The sequence below is a fragment of the Hipposideros armiger genome, unplaced genomic scaffold (genome assembly GCF_001890085.2).
Source record: "Hipposideros armiger isolate ML-2016 unplaced genomic scaffold, ASM189008v1 scaffold_18, whole genome shotgun sequence".
Classification (NCBI taxonomy): domain Eukaryota; kingdom Metazoa; phylum Chordata; class Mammalia; order Chiroptera; family Hipposideridae; genus Hipposideros; species Hipposideros armiger.
The window spans coordinates 7,314,547-7,327,445 of NW_017731368.1; the positions used below are offsets into that span (position 1 = coordinate 7,314,547).

Sequence of the window (12,899 nt, forward strand, 5' to 3'; positions counted from 1 at the left end):
CCAGGGACTCTCTCAGGGATTGTTACTCTGCTTCACTGAGCTGACCACTGTATCTGTCAGGGGTCGACCAGAGAAACAGAATCGGTGGGATATGTATATATTAAGAGATTTATTACAAGGACTTGGCTGATGCAATTGTGGAAGCTGGCTAAGGAAGTCTGAAATCCATTGGGCGGACAGTCAGGCAGGGCAGCCTAGAACTCTGAGGCATGAGCTAACCTTGCTATCCACAGGTGAACTCTCCTATTCTTCAGAAAAGCCTCAGTTCTGATATTAAGGCCTTTCAGCTGATTGGATGAGACCCATCCAGATTATCAAAGATAATCTTCTTCATATAAAGCCAACTGATTATAGATGTTAACACATTTACCCAGATCAGTATTGGAATGAATAAGGGGTGACTGTAGCCTAGTCCAGATGGCACATAAAAGTCACCATCACACCTGTACGTGCAAGTTTTACCCAGCATATGCTGGAAATGATGAACAATACTTCATTTCTTAGTCGTGTTAAATTTGCTATTTAGAATTTTATAGAACAACATGTCTTCTAACCATATCTTCTCTTGAACTCTTTAGATTGTAATCACTGCATTTCTTTCTTTTTTTTTTTTAATTACTTTCAGGTGTATAAAACAACATACTAGTTAGACATTTATACTCCTCAAAAAGTGATAACTCCCCTCCCCTAATCTACTATCCCTCTGCTAAACTGTGATTGCTTTCAATGTTAATTTCACCCCTGTCTTCCACACCAGCAGATAGGCTGAGGCCCATGCATGGAGCCATCAGTGCAAGGGATGGAATCACCATCCCTTGTCCAGCGTGGCTTAACATTGACCTGAGAAAACACAGTGTCACTACGTTGATTGATGAGAAGAAAGGACACGGATCCAGCAGGCCCACTGGCTTTGTGGAGTAACAGTCTTAAAAACCCTTAGAGGACATCAGTACTGTCAACTCTAGAGGACTGCCTTACAGGGAGCAGAGCCTGCAGAGGAGAGGGGGAACTGCCCTAGCTGCCCCCAGAAGGGGGCACACAAAGCAAAATTTCCTTCTGCCCTCAGGAGCTGTAGACTGGAGGTGACACTGTGGTTGGAACATTGTGGGGTGAGGGCTGAATCCAAACCCTGACCTCATCCTATGTCTGATGTGAGTGAGAGCTACCTCAAATCTGTTTATCAGCACCATTCTGGCAGCCCAATCTTGGGCAATCCCTGAAAAATAATACCATACCAGCCAGTGGGAGCAGTCTGCTCATCAGGTGGCTCCAGGACAACCCCATAAGCATGTGTCCTGGAGCTCCTCGGGGCATCAGGTCAATGCTACCCATGGGATCGAGGGTCAGAGAGCATTTCAAAAGGGAGAAATGGGGATGGAGGGCCCCATAAATCCTAGTCCGTGCTCAGGATGCCCCACTCAAGTAGGAGTGCTGGCCTTGGCTGGTTCCAAGCAGCAAAGTGATCTTCGGGATGCATAAGGCAGGCATTCCAAACCAGGGGGTGGGGTTGGGGTGCTGGGGCATGGAGCAGGGGCTCCCCTTAGTTGCCCAGATCTGAATGTGGTGCTATGGAAAGCAAATTGCTCAGGATCACACAGCTGGTTGTTGGCAAACCTGTGGTGTCAGTGTGGTGTGGGCAAGAAGTTTGCTACTAGTAATTATTAAGGGACTGAAGCTTGTAAATGCTTTGCTGGAAAAAGCAGGACAGATTTAAGGTAAGTCATATGCTAACCCCTCTTACGTGCACTGGTGGGCTTTCTGGAGAGGCAGAGAAAAGGAGGGAATTAGAGCTAGCCCAAGGGGACCATAACCTGGCTACATCTATGAGTCTGCTCTCTAGAGCTGGATAGGAAAGGAGTGGTCCATTGGGCACGTTGGGCCAGAATGCCAGCCTACAAAGAGTATTAAGATACCAATGCATCACTAACATGTAACAAAATGGAAATCACTATAGTTCCCAGAATTCCTGCAAGGCAAACAGTTTATGAGTGGTTCAGGAATAGAGTAGAAGTGATGGGACTTCTAAGGAGTATGTAAAAAAAATAAAATAAAATAAAATAAAACAGGGCCGGCCGAGTGGCGCGATGGTTAAGAACAGGCTTGGGATGCCAGAGGGCCCCGGTTCGGATCCCACATATGAGGGCCAGTGACACTGCCCTCTACAGCTAAGATGCTGAACAACAGCTCAACCTGGAGCTGGGCTGCCGTGAGTCACTGGCAACGGCGGAGGCTGCAGCCCCTGTGGCAGTGGTTTGCCATGGGCCACCGTGTGTAGCCAGCAGCCAGCGTAAGCGGCCAGCAGCTGCAGTGAGCGGCCGTCCAGAGGCCGGCGACTGATCTGCCTCACCCGGGAAGAGCACAATGATGGTGCCAACTTGGGCCAGTGAAGCAATGTCCTTCACAACTAGACTGAAGAACAAAAGGATAGCAACTTGTCTGTTCCCCTTCCCCCGATTCCCCAGCGCTGTTCCCATCCCCCCAATTCCCCAATAAAAATCTTTAAAAAAATAATAAATAACACAAAACAAAACAAAACAACAAAAAACCCCCCGAAAATACCAAGTATTGGTGAGGATATAGAATAACTGGCACTCTCAAACCCTGCTGATTGGAATGTAACTTGGTACAGTCGCCTTTTCTCTGCTTCTCAAGAAAGCACAGACACTCCCATCTGAGAGAATAAGGGCTAAGGGAATATGAGGTGCCTGGGTATCTCTTCGCCGTCTAACTTCTAGAGAAACTTGCTTAAGCTTCCATTTTGATTTTTTCTTTCCTGTGGTGAGCAATCTCCAGTCAAACTCTGGACTGATAGAGTGGCTGGTTATTCTGGCCATGGGGCTCCTAGAAGGCTTGGCACTTTGGCTGTGGCACTTTCTTGGTTATACCGAAAGCTCCACCATGAGTCCTTGTGTCCCAGTCAATGTCCTCAAAACTAACCTGGCCTCAGCAGCAGTCCTTTAGGGAGCAAGATAAGTGGCAGAAAGAGACCTAGATTTTGCCCTAGATACAAACACTGATTACGAATCTCCCAAGGAGATGAGAGTGGAAGGCTCTGCAGGCAGACAGTGACATGGGCAAAGCGTGGTGTCTGGAAGGAGCAGGACCTTTTCAGGAATTGTAAGTAGCTCAGAATGACTGGAGCACAAAACAGGAAGCAGGGTGCCTAAGGCTGAGTGGATGGGGAAGTGATCATCATGGATGGTCATGAATTCTAGGTTAGAGAGTTCTGGATTTAACCCCCATCCCTTCTCCAAGCTTTCCTACAATAATATAATTTCCTCAGCAAGCACTTTCTCATGTTTAAAGTGCTGTCATATTTTTGAAGAGTGATGGGGGGGTTCCTTCCTGCTGTCTTCCACACAGAGCCATACAGATTCTGTTATGCAAATCTGATTCTGCTACAGCGCTGCCTATGACTTCCTGTGCAACTCCAGTCTATAGGATGAAGTGTAATTTTTTTGTCCTGACGTTCGAGGCCACGTATGGCCTGTTCTTGGTCACTCTCCAGCTGCATCTACCATTGCTTCAATCAGTAGCATTCATTTGGGAAGCAGGTTTATACTAGACACAGGTGCTGTACAGATGAGCACAATAAGATGTCAGTCTAGGTGGTGGGACTGATATGCAATGGCTGAATGCTCTGATACTCTATATGCAGGGAGGCAGAGAAGCAGGTGTATTTGAGAGCTGGAGGAGGGAAGACCCAATAGTGAACATTTTAAACATTGACTATGAGCAGAGAGAATGGAGAGACCAAGCCTTGTAGTCTTGACTGTGACTCGGGCTCGAGTCCCAGTGCTAAGAGCGGCCAGCTGGATGCCATTTACTCTTTCTGAGCCTCGTTTTCTACTTTTTCAAATGAGGAAAAGCATTGTGGCTCTGCGCACTTCACAGAATGATTGTCTAGGATTTAGATGAGATATGGTGTATCAAAACCTTCGTAAGCCATAAGCATGTTAGAAATAGGAAGCACTATTGAGGGTATGAACACATCCAGGGAGCTGGCAGGCTCTGCCTCCAGGGAGCCTGACCTAAGAAGGTGGGGTTCCAGTTCCAAAGAAATGGAGATGTCACTGATGGGTGCATAACTTCGTCCCCTACCAACCAGAATGCACAGGACTCCCCGAGGAGCGGGCCAGCGTGGCCTATCTGTAAGAGTTGGCTGACAACCCGTTTTGTTTGTGGTCCCCCCAGGAGCCCCTGGATGAAGAGCTGCTACAACATTCAGAGCCCAGTGTCGATTGTGTTCATGATTTAAACACTCAGAGATGAACATTGACTTGTAGGAGGTGGGTAGATGTTTTCTGATGCTTTATGACAGGTGTAGCCCAGGGACCACTCCTGGGAGCATCTTCTTCTGCTGTTAAACAGCTCCATCATGTTCTCATCCCTGGCATCCTCGCCGATACACCGGCTCCTGTCTCCTTCCTCTCTTTCCAGCTAGTGCTGACCCTTCTGGGCTCTTGCCAAACATGGACCCAAACTGTGAGCCTTAGTCTGCTTGGCTATCAGGTCAGCATCAAGAAAAGAAAAGGACCAACACTTATGGGCTGTCTTTTAGAGTGCTAGCATGATTATCCCATTACCAGCTTTGCAAAATAGGTGTTATTGGTCCGGTTGAACAGACAAATACACTGAGACTGAGGGTAACCATGTGGGGGCCCCAAGTCTGCCTCATTTCACTAGTACTTAATTCCGATGAGGAAGGGAAGGCTTCCTGAACTAAGTCTTGATGGACAAGTGGACCTCAGTGCTTGGTGTGTCTTAGAAGCCACAAGCAATGGGACATGGGGTGTCTGTGTGAGTGGGTGACTGTGTGTTGGGGGTAGAGGCTGAGGGGAAGGAGATGCAGTTGAGAAGTGGTCAGAAAAAACCATGGCGATATAGGGTGCCCTTAGTGCTTTGAAGCCTCTGAGGAGTAAATGAAGGCAGGGCAGTGGGCCCAGATCTGTGTTCTGTAAGCATTACTTTGAGTGTAGTGTGGAGGCTGGCCTGAGGAGAGACGTGGCTCAGTGGCTCAGGCAAGGAGCCACAAAGACCTTGTGAGTCATGGCTTGTATTGGCTTCATATTTAGAACTATAAGACTGCTGGGACCTCCAGGAAGCACTCACAGGGAGGGGCATTGTGAACTGCAGGCTGTGGCTTGGTTACATTGCAATGTAGCCATTGGTCATGGTTCTTAGTCACAGATCTCAGAAGCCAACCTCTGCTGATGGAAGCAGAAGAGAGTTTGATGGAAGGAAAGGACACTGGGTGGCTAGAGAATTGGTGGGAAGGAGAATGACTGAGCTGGAAGTTAAGCAGTGTGGAGCAACACCCAGAATCTTACATGGCAGATGGGTTCTGGAGAAATGGCTCCTACAGCCATTGAACCCTGAGTGTCATCGCGGCCAACCCTGTGCCACAAATCTGAACCTGCAGCAGAGCAGGAGAGAATGAACTCCACCATTACTACTTCTAGCTCCTGAGTCGAAGCCCAGCATGGGCACAGGGCTGAGGGGTCCCGGAGACGGCCTGTGCCCTGGCTGCAAAGGCTGCCGGGAACTCTACTTTCTGTCACTGCCAGTGTCTAAATGGCAGGTGGGCACCAAAGACCTTGAAGACTCATAAAGTGGGGGAACTTCCCAATAAAAAGGGGGTTCAGATATTGGATGGCCAAATAAAATGATCAATATTTACAACTGTAGCCTTAGTTGAGACGCGAGAAGCTGGGCAGGGTCAGGGTCCATATTCTTTAACAGGTGTTGAGTGATTACTCTATGTGCGAACTGCTCTGAATGCGGTACCTCCTTTATTCCTCATGACAAACCCCCTGACACTTACATAATATTGTACCCATTTTGCACAAGAGGCACATGTATTATAGACATGGCCCTGGTACACACCTCATAGGTGGCCAAGCTGAGATTCTAGCCTAGGCTGCCGCTCTTCAGAAACTGTGGTCACACTTCCATGAGTGAGGGCTGCGTAAGGATCTCTAGACATATTTCTTTAAGTTAGAATGTTGTAACCAGCTGTCCGAAGCCTCACCATTCCTGGGGATAAATCATGTCACATTAATTGTTAATAAGAACTCCGGTCTTTTGCAAGCCCCATCTCAAGGTATCCCTGGGAGTCTCCAAGAAGAGCTAATGGGAGCTTTTGAGTCAGACCAGGTTTGGGGTAGCCACAGTGTCGTCACCATCATCCACCAAGCCCAGGCCTGCGGTGGGGGCTGCTGGCCATTCTGATAAAGTCCAGCACTCCTGCCTGGGCTCCTGGGAGAGCCGGCTCTCTCCTGCAGCCGCCCTTGGTCACACTGGAGAGCTCCCCCAGCCCTGTCCATATCCCAGACTGAGCCGCCTGCTGGGACGCAATCCCCACAGTCAGCCACAACTGCCAGTCAAGTCTGAGAGCGTCCAGGACTGCACCCAAAAGAGGCTTTCAGGAGCGGACCTGTGCAGCTCACTCCAGCCACTGATGCTTTCAGCTCTGCTCAGTGAGGATTGGCTCCTCTCGGCCCGACTCTGTGACAGGGGACATACAGCAAGGCTACTTGGACCCCCAGGAGCCTCAGATGTCAGTGGGAGGCAAGTTTAGTTCCTCCTACAGGCCACACCCATTTCTGCCTGGGGTCCATACAGACCATCTGCGTAGCTATGTTGGGACACCCTTCAGGTCCAGGGCAGGAAACAGCTGGTATGACATCCTCCCTCGTCCGCTACCCTCTAAGGACCCTGCCTTCCATTTTGGATATTTGGCTCAAATCATTCTCCTCCCACTCCAACTTCACATTCATTAATTCATTCAGTGAACAACAAATACTCATTGTGAATCGATTATCTGTAAAGTAATTGATGTGTAATATGTGTAATATCTGTGTAAGAATGATATCTATCTGTCTTGGTTTGGGTCTCCCCACAAGCAGAGTTGAGACAAGGACTTGGGTGCAGATCGTTCATTTGGAAAGTAACCCCAGGAAGCAGGGGTGAGGGGGCAGGAAGATGCATGGGGAAGGAAGGAAAAGCATCAGCAAGTGGGTGCATTAATGAGGTCACTGCTGCTACAGTGGGACCCCAGTTGTGCTGAGGCCTCTGAGAAGTGTGCAGAGCCCCCCAGGGTTACCCCCCCTGAAGGAAGGGGCTGGAGCATTTATTCACGGCTCCCAGCCCCCTTTGGTGGAAAGTTGTCTGGAGTGGGGGTTGGGCACCGGGGGTTGCCTGCCCTGCCCTTCAGGGGGCTGAGCTTGCTTCTGCAGCTTCAGTCAGTCCCTGAGGGGGCAAGGCCTGTGCACACACTTAAGGGGCCCTGTCTAAGCAGGGAGCTCCCCATCACAGCTCAACTTGAATCAGGGGCAAGACCAGAGGCCATGATAAAAACATACACTATATACCCCACGAGGTTGTTCCAGTTAGGTGAGTTCATTTAAGTAAAATGCCTAGAACAGTACTGACCCCAGTCAGGCTCTGTGTGTTTTTGCTATTACTGTTTGTGTGATGATTGCGACGTGCCTGGCTCTTCTTCAGGCTCTGTGGATAGCCCTCAGGGGACTTACCCTCAGTTCACAAAGCATGCCTTGTTTACGTGTCAGAACTCTGATTACTGACATTGTTCAAGCCCTTTTTCTAGGAGGTTCTTGGCCCCCGAGTAAATGGGTCACTCGGGTTGGGCAGGTGATACGGCTCCTGCTGGCCTTGTTTGTATCTCTGTTCTATCTCTGTTCTGTTACAGAGGCCTGCCCTGTGTGCCCCACTGTGCAGGATCTGAGCAAGGATTTGAGAGCTCAGGTTTGCATCCTGGATGGGAAACAGCCAGACTCAAATTGTCTGCCTTCTGAGTGATGTACCCTGCCTGGAAGAGAAGACAGCTGGAGATGAAAGTCACTTAGCTTTTCAATAATTTATGGGTAAGAGTTTGCTCACCTTCTAACTACACCACTAAGAGTGATTCAGGCCGAAGAAATCACTCTCCCATCCCTCGAGGCCCGGCCTGCCCTCATTAGTCTGATCACCTCATCCTCTCACATGGGGCAGGACCAGGGTATATGTGTCCCGACAATGAATGCGCCTTTTCACTGGTGGCTTCTGGAGGCAAGTTCAGCCCAGGCAGTATTTATCCAACCAGGATAGCCGACCTGCCTCCAGTGCCTCAGTCGGTCCCAAGTAGAGATGTCCAGTCTTCCTTTTCCCAGCCTAAGTCTCGACCATGCTGTCCCCACTACTTGTCCCTAAGATGTGACACTTGATGCGGCCCTTAAAGGACTTCCTTGGCCACCTTTGCTGGCTGACTCCTTGGGTTCCAGCAGTTTCTGGTGTCACAAGGGATCCCCTTCCCCTCAACCTTATGATAACATGGTCATAGGACGATAGCCCAGCTCAGGCACTGGGGGCTGAGGCCTTCTCTAACCCCATCTAGGCTTTCACAAATGGCAGCTGGTGAGGTCTCGCCCAGGGTAAGAGCCAGAGTTCACTTTGTTTTGAAAATGTTAATATGTTTCTGTGAAAACCTGCCTCTATTGTTCCAGAATCCCTTATCTAGAATCTCAAGACCCAAAAAGCTCTGAAAGCCAAGTCAGTTATAATCTAAATAGCAGCTAGATCTGACCTCGACCTGGCTTATGTCATTTGGCAGAAATCTCTGACCTGCATGAAGGAGAGGGAGAGGCTATTTATAGCCTTTATTGATCTCACTGGGTGTGAAGATATATGCATGATGCCGCCATGCTATCAATGTCATTGATTATGAGAAATGCCAGAGTCCACTGGGGGTATTATGTAAACTGTGGTATGTGCACCAAATTGCCTCTCTAAAGTACATTCTAAATTCTGAAATGTGCCTGGCCCCGAGAGTTTGGGAGGAGGGATGCAGGGCCAGTATCAGGACTGTCGCAGGCAAAGTTGTGATCTGAGAGAAGTGACCACAAGTGGACTTAACTCTCCAAAGCTTAGGATTTGGGGAACCGGGGGTAGCCGCAGACTAAGTTAAATATCACTGGATTCTTTGGTATCATTTCTATGTTAGAACTTCTTAAGGACAGTCATACCGACATCCCCTCCACTAAAAAGAAAAGAAAAATTTGCTTCCTGAATTCACACCCATGAATGAAGCACCCCCTTCAATCGCTAAAACCCCTTCAGAAAGGCCAGGCCCTTTTATAGATAATATTTGGGGGGTTTTGTCTGTCCTTCTCCCCTTTTCCCTTTCTTTCCTTTATGCCAATCCTGAACTTTCCCACCTTTATTTCTTTTTGTCTGTAAGTGAGCAGCTCCCCAAAGGTATGTGACGATAAGTCTCCTTAGGTAGTTGAAGGGAATTCTGCAGCCTGGACTACAGATGAGAGGTCAGCATGTTCTGTGTCTACTGGGAGTGTGATTCGGACACGCTAGACACTTCCACATGGAGTGGGCAGAGAGGATGCTTGGGGCGCCAACTCGTCCTCTCCCCCCAGATTTTTCTAGTCCCCTCATAGATGACCCATGCCTGGACTCCAAGGGGATACAAGGTGGTAGGTTTAACTTGAAGTCTTAGCTGGTGTTTTTCTAGAAGCAGACCCTGAGATGAGGATTTTGAGAGGTAAGGGGAACAGCAATAGGAAGATAAAGGGAACCAGGGGTGCCTGGAGCTTAATCCTGTGGGGGAACCATGAATACAGTAGAGAACACACACCTGCGTTACCCCACACACACCAGGTGTGAGGGAGCTGGGTGTTTATACCCCCTCCCCTGAGAAGAATGGAGTGAGGGCTGCTGGGGGGCTGGGACGACAATGCCCTGACACTTCTGACCTGCTTCCTGTAGGCAGAGTGGTCTTCCCAGGTTCTGAGGCCACAGGCACAGAGATACAGACACTGAGGTTTGAAGTTGGTTGTCGCATACTGTAATAGTACAGCCCAAGAAATACTGGCAGGGCACTAATAGCATCTGTTACGGTTCTTTTCACTAAAAATTGAAAGGAATTTTTGTACTACTTTGTCAGATTTACAGAAGAAGGAAAAGAAACTTATTTCCCTCTTTTTGGTGGTTGTGCCCCCATTTTAGTGGGCGAGCCAGCAGAACTTGGAGGAGCAGTAATGATGCTTTTGGTGGCGAGGTCGTTTGTGCCCAGTGATTGGTTAAATAAAAGGTATGTGGTCCACTCCTGACCAATGAGACACGAGGAAAAGCCTGTGTGTGTATGTGTGCGGGGTGGGGGGAGTGTGTGGGGAAGGTTTACGCTGTCCTAAGAAGGAGGTTCAGGAAGAGAGAGAGCGCCTTTTCTTCCTGTGGACTTTGGCATCAGCGAGTGCCTGGGGCTGATGTGTCATCCTGCTCTCTTCCCTAGGACAGACCAATATCAAGGATGACTGGGTGGTAAGACAGAAGGTTCCTGGGCCTCTGAGGATAGCTGGAAGCTGACCTGTATCCACCTGGACTTGCTTACTGTTGAAGCCAAAGGTGAGTTGGAGCCCTCTGTTCTTTGTACTCAAAACATCCTCACTGATACAGTTGGGGACATGTCCTTGAGATAACAGCACCCAGTAAGGTGAGAAATAAGGGAAGGGCATGCAGTGGGCAATAGGCAGCTTGGTACCTTTGATGGGTGGTGTGAAACATACCCTGTACTCCCCTTGCAACATCCTCAAGAATCTATTAATTAACTAACTCACAGTGAGCTTGTATTGGGTACCTGCCACATGGGCAGATAGGGACAGGTCTTTCTGGGAATAAAAGAGTCATATAAAGCATCGTCCTTGTCTTCAAGCATCATAAAATTTAGTTGGTGGAAACAAGATTAGAAATAAAACAAAATAATGGTTTAGAGAAGGGCACACTTAGTGTGTGCGTCGGCAAAAGCTTCATGGAGATGGGGAGGGCTGATCTGGGGCTCACTTGGGGGAAGGACAGAGGTAAGACCATTGAGAGCAATGTGCTTAGATTATACTGCAGAGCTGAGGCTCAAACCCAGGATGTCTTACTCTTTCGAATACTGGACATGTAAGTACTGCATTGGGAAGCACTTATGCTCCCAAGATGGATACATAAGCCTGGAATGCTAATTTGTTCATTTATAATGAGAAATAGAACTAGCTAGCATTATAATCCAAAGTTTGAGAAGCTAAGTTATATTCAGTTGATCAATAGACAGGACACCGCTGACACTTGGATAGGGGCAGGTCCCTGGCTAGCTACTGTTAAGAGAATGGCCAAGTCTCGGGGCGTCTGTTTCAATGCCAGGCTGTTTTTATACTGTCCTTCTCCAGACATGGTCAAACTCAAGGGGCCGGGCTTCTAGGTATGAATTATATTTCTAGTCAACAGTGGACTAGTAAATGTTTAACAAGTAGTCCTCTAGGAAAAGAAAAAGCTGTGATTTGAAGCATTTGCCAGGTTCCATGGTGTAAATACTCCCACCAAGACCAATGTCCAGCTCCCAGTGAGAAGAACTGTGCACGATGGTACGGTGACCCCAGGGAGGTCACCTTGCATCCTGCCTCTCAGAGGCTGTGTCTAGATTCCCTGAGGGGAATATGAGGTGTTCCCAGACTTCTCAGGAGTGCATTTACCGAATTAGTCACAGCCATTGTATGTGACCATTTTCAGTTTAATTCTCGGGAAAAGGCCTCATTTCCAAGTTCTTGGAGAACACTTTTATTTTACCCCCATGGATATCATCAACTACACAGTTGTAAGCTGGCCATTATAATACCTGGAAACCTGATATGGGCTGAAGAAACCCAAGATGGATTTCCTTTTCATATTGTCTAACGTCTAGAGTTTAATGAAAATAACTGTGAAGAATGGGGTGTGGGTAGCAATACCTGTAGATACGTTAGCACAGAAGAATCTTCTTGGACACTCCCTCCCTCTGCTTCACTTTGCTGTATTGCCCAATGCAAAATGATAGGGGGGGAAAAAAACCCTGTTGCCTAGTAACAGCCCAGGATGCAGGGGGAGACCAGTCAATACAACTCTGAAGTAGGGCAACAACCACCCACCAAAAAATCCATCTTGAGGATTTATAGGGAGACCAAAGCATAGCTATAGTCTCACTAGCTGGTGGGGCAGTCCCATTAGCTCTGGGTATTAGATTATTTAAGATGAAATATCTAGGATATGGATTTGTTTTCTGGGAAGAATAATTTACTCTGAGGCCATCAAAATCAATAGGCCACTTTGAAGGCTGACTCGAGCCATTATTGGTAATGTTTTAGTTGTATTTGTGAATCAACAATTCAGCAAAAATAGAACCATTTAGTAGTTTCCATGGAGAGCTCCATCAGTCTTGCAATGAAGCCTTTTCCTCCACTGAAAGCACCAGCGTCTCCCAAGGACTGTGGGGAGCCTGGAAGCTGAAACCAGCACAAAGGATAGAGGGTGGACCTTGTAGGGTAGCCAGCTGTCCCAGTCCACCTGGGACTGAGGGTTTTCCTAGGGTGCTGGACTTTCAGTGCTAAACCAGGTCAGCTTGGGGGAAACTGGGATGGTTGGTTACCGCAGATCAGTGGTTCTCAGCTGGAGGTGACTTTGCCCCCCAGGTAGGGTTTCCAGGTAAAATACAGGATGTGCTCTGTTACATTTGAATTTTGGATAAGCAATGAATAATTTTGTTACTATAAGTATGTCCCAAATACTATAATAAAATGACTCTTTGCTTATCTGAAATTCAAATTTAACTAGGCCTCTTTTATTTTTTATTTTCTAAATCTGGTAGCCCTATTCCCAGAGGACATTTGGCAATGATTGGAGGCGTTTTTGGTGTAACAACCACAACTTGTATGTATGGGAGTATGGAGGGGGCACGGGGAAGGGCAGTGCTACCAGCCTCTTGTGAGTAGAAGCTAGGGGTATCACTGAACATCCCACCATGCGCACGACAGCCCCCCACAACAAAGAATTATCTGTCCCCACATGTGAGTAGTGCGAGGGCAGAGAAACCCTGT

At 48.1% G+C, this 12,899-nt stretch overlaps 1 long non-coding RNA gene across 1 annotated transcript in view; it reads left to right on the forward strand.

The window, feature by feature from the left end:
- Positions 1–7,720: 7,720 nt before the first annotated feature.
- Positions 7,721–12,899, forward strand: part of LOC109375364 (uncharacterized) — a 22,204-nt gene continuing 17,025 nt past the window's right edge. The window contains exons 1-2 of the long non-coding RNA XR_002122559.1: positions 7,721–7,886; positions 10,301–10,413. This is a non-coding gene — a long non-coding RNA (uncharacterized LOC109375364). The remainder of the gene's footprint in view (positions 7,887–10,300; positions 10,414–12,899) is intronic.